A 4,213-nucleotide genomic window follows, 5' to 3' on the forward strand; every position below is an offset into this window, starting at 1 on the left:
AAGATTTTTTCAAGAACCAATGGTAACTTTAAAATAGAAGATGATTACTGGAGTCCCATGTATAATTAAAGATGAGAGCTGTTCACTGTTGACTATAGTCACATCTCCAGAGTGGAATCTAATTCATAATATAGAACATATAAAGAGTGCTTAACTTCAATCATGAAACATCAGAGCATAATTACTGAAGTTATTTATAGGATTGGGAAAGTTGAAACTGCATAGTATTTATATGACATTGTTATGAAGATGTGGATGTACTGTATCTTTAAAAGGATTAAAAGTTAGCAGAACTACCCACAGCACTAAGTGTTCTGAACAAGGTATAATGTAACCTTTTGGTCCAGTAGCTAGTGTAGCTGGTTGCCTGGAAATAACAAAACAGATTCGAACAGACCAAACAGTTTAAATTATATCCTGAACAATACCAAACTCCAATCAAGTCTGAATTAAATATATTGACAATCTTAAAAAGCCAATGACACAATCCGATGTTTTGGGTGCATAAGAGCATGGAAAATTGAACAGTTGGGAGTAGAACTGCCAAGCCACCAGCATCTGCAGACTGCCTGGAGAATAGCTCTCTTAAAGGTATCTTTATCAATCAGTAACCTGTGAAAAAGAAATCCTGAAGAAGAAGGAAAGAAGACCGAAGAATGTAGAAAGAGAAAATTCAACATCTGGCTGGTTTTAGAACATAGAACATAGAAAAGTAAAGCACAGAACAGGCCCTTAGGCCCACGATGTTGTGCTGAGACTTAATCCTAATGTAAAATATAGTAACTTAACCTACACACCCCTCAACTCACTGCTATCCATGTGCATGTCGAGCAGTTGCTAAGATGTCCCCAATGACTTCGCTTCCACCACCTCAATTGGCAATACATTCCATGCATTCACAACTCTCTGCATAAAGAACCTACCTCTGATGTTTCCTTTATACCTTCCTCTTAATATCTTCAAACTATGACTTCTCGTACCAGTCAATCCTGCCCTGGGGAAAAGTCTCTGGCTATTGACTCTATCTATTCCTCTCATTATTTTGTACACCTCGATCGGTCTCCTCTCTTCCTCCTTCACTCCAGAGAGAAAAGTCTGAGCTTATTCAACCTTTCTTCATACGGCAAGCCCTCCAATCCAAGCAGCATTCTGGTAAACTTTCTTTGCACCCTCTCCAAAGCCTCTGTATCTTTCCTATAGTAGGGTGACCAGAACTGCACATAATATTCCAAGTGTGGTTTCACCAGGGACTTGTAGAGCTGCAGCAAAACCTCGCGGCTCTTAAACCCGATCCCCTGTTAATGAAAGCCAAAACACCATATGCTTTCTTAACAACCCAATCCACTTGGGTGGCAACTTGGAGGGACTTGCACGCCCAGATCCCTCTGTTCCTCCACACTGCCAAGAATCCTGTCTATGTTCCTATATTCAGCATTCGAGTTTGACCTTCCAAAACGCATCACTTCGCATTTATTCAGGTTGAACTCCATCTGTCATTTCTCAGCCCAGCTCTGCATCCTGTCTATGTCGCACTGCAGCCCTGCAATAGCCCTCGATACTATTGACGACACCGCCAACCTTTGTTTTATCGGCAAATTTACTAACCCACCCCTCAACCTCCTCATCCAAGTAATTTATAAACACTTCAAAGAGCATAGGCCCAAGAACAGAGCCCTGCGGGACCCCACTCAACATTGTCCTCCAGGCAAAATGTTTTCCATCTACAACCACTCTCTTGCCTTCTGTCAGCCAGCCAATTCTGAATCCAGATAGCCAAATCTCCCTGTATCCTATACTTCCTGACTTTATGAATGAGCCTACCAGGGGGATCCCTATCAAATGCCTTGCTGAAATCCATATACACCACATCCACTGCTCAACCATCGTCAACCTGTCTTGACACATCCTCAAAGAACTCAATAAGATTTGTGAGGCATGACCTGCCTCTCACAAAGCCATGCTGACTGCCTTTAATCACACTGTGCTTTGCCAAATATTCATAAATCCTATCCCTCAGAATTCTTTCCAAAACTTTGCTGACCACAGACTTAAGACTGCCTGGTCTGTAGTTGCCAGGGATTTCCCCATTACCCCTCTTGAAAAGTGGAACAACATTTGCCTCCTTCCAATCCTCCGGTACAACTCCCGTGGAGAGTGAGGAGGCAAATATCCTCGCCAACGGCTTAGCAACCTCCTTTCTCGCTTCCTGGAGCAGCCTAGGATAAATCTGGTCTGGCCCTGGGGACTTATTGATCTTAATGTTTTCCAAAATTTCTAGCACATCAACTTCAACAATCTTGATCTGGTCAAAACTGTATCCCAGCTCCTCTAAGTTTTAATTTACAACAAGTTCGCTTTCCTTGTTGAAAACCGAATCAAAAAACTCATTTAGGGCTTCCCCTATCTGCTCAGACTCCACGCACAAGTTCCAAATGCTGTCCCTGATCGGCCCTACCTTCTCCCTGATCGTTATCTTATTCCTCACGTATGAGTAAAATGCCTTTGGGTTCTCCCTAATCCTTCTTGCCAAGCCTTTTTCATGCCCACTTCTGGCTCTCCTCAGTCCATTTCTGAGCTCATTTCTAGCAAGCCTGTAATCCTCTCAAGCTGTGCTAGATCCTTGCTTCCTCCACCTTATGCAAGCTGCCTTTTTCCTTTTGATGAGAAGTCCCTCTGTTCTCGTCATCCAAGGTTCCTTAATCTTACCCCTTCTTACCTGTCTCGCAACAACTGCTCCTTAAATAGTCTCCACATGTCTGCTGTGCGCTTTCTGTGGAACAATTGCTCCAGTCTGTATGACCCAACTCCTGTTTGATAGCGTCATAATTTCCTTTTCACCAATTAAATATTCTCCCTCGGTAACTGCTCCTTTCACTCTCCAACGCTATGCTAAATGTAAGGAAGTTGTGATCACTTTCACCAAAGTGCTCTCCCACCGTGAGATCTGACACCTGTCCTGGCTCGTTGCAAAGCACCAAATCCAAAATGGCCTCTCCCCTCGTCGGTCTGTCTACATACTGAGTAAGGAAACCCTCCTGAACACACCTGACAAAAATGGCTCCATCCAAACCATCTGCACTGAAGAGGTTCCAGTCGATATTGGGAAAGTTGAAATCACCCATAACAACCACTCTGCTACTTTTGCATTTTTCCAGAATCTGCCCACCTATGAGATCTTCAATCTCTCTACTGCTGTTAGGTGGTCTGTAGAAAACCCCCAATGTGGTGGCTGTTCCCTTGGTGTTCCTAACTTGCACCCATTCTGACTCAGTAGACAAATCTTCCTCAACAACCTTCATTTCTGTAGCTGTGATGCACTCTCTGATTAGCAATGCTCCATTCCCTCTTCTTTTCCCACCCTCCCTGTTCTTTTTAAACGTTCTAAACCCTGGAACATCAAGCAACCATTCCTGCCCCTGTGAAACCCAAGTCTCTGTTATGGCCACAACATCATAGCCCCAAGTACTGATCCATGCTCTAAGTTTGTCACTCTTATTCTGGACATTCCTTGCATTAAAGCGGACACACTTTAACCGATCCCTATGTTTCATCGCATGAGAAACCTTCCTGATAGATTCAATACATCCTGTCACTGTCCTATCTGCAACTGACCCCCTCTCAGACATGTGGCTCTGATTCCCACCCCTGGCCAAAATTTGAATTTTTGGTAAATCTTAATCGGGGGTTTTATCAGACTAGTATTACAGAAGGGAACGTAAAAGATCGGTTAGAGGAAGGAGTTGTAAATTGTTGTTAGTTAATTATTCTGTGTTATACTTTAAGAAATGAAGTTGTTAATTTTTACTTTAAATAGTTCTTGGCCTGTTGAATTTTCACGAATTACTGTGCGGGATAAGTCCTTTCTGTGTTAAGTAGGAGGGCTTACCCTGTGACGTAACAACATCAAAACCAGAAGGAAAGCAGTATGTCGATATGAATCCAGAAATGTTCCAAAGTTTAGGAAAGAGATGAACCCAATGGCAACATTTCACCTGCAAATCAGTCAACAAGTTGGTGCTCAGGCTTGGTACTGATTTCAAAGCCAAATGTCTCAAAAGCATGTGTTGATCTCACACAACTCTTAAAAATCTGTGAAAAGTACATTCCACTCAAAGGTATCAATAAATGAGCATTTTGTTAAATGGCAAAAGAACTGGAAATCTGAACTTAGCATTTAGATCTATGCTTCATGGTTATAATGTCACATAAGTTT

The sequence above is a fragment of the Chiloscyllium plagiosum genome, chromosome 10 (genome assembly GCF_004010195.1).
Source record: "Chiloscyllium plagiosum isolate BGI_BamShark_2017 chromosome 10, ASM401019v2, whole genome shotgun sequence".
Lineage (NCBI taxonomy): Eukaryota > Metazoa > Chordata > Chondrichthyes > Orectolobiformes > Hemiscylliidae > Chiloscyllium > Chiloscyllium plagiosum.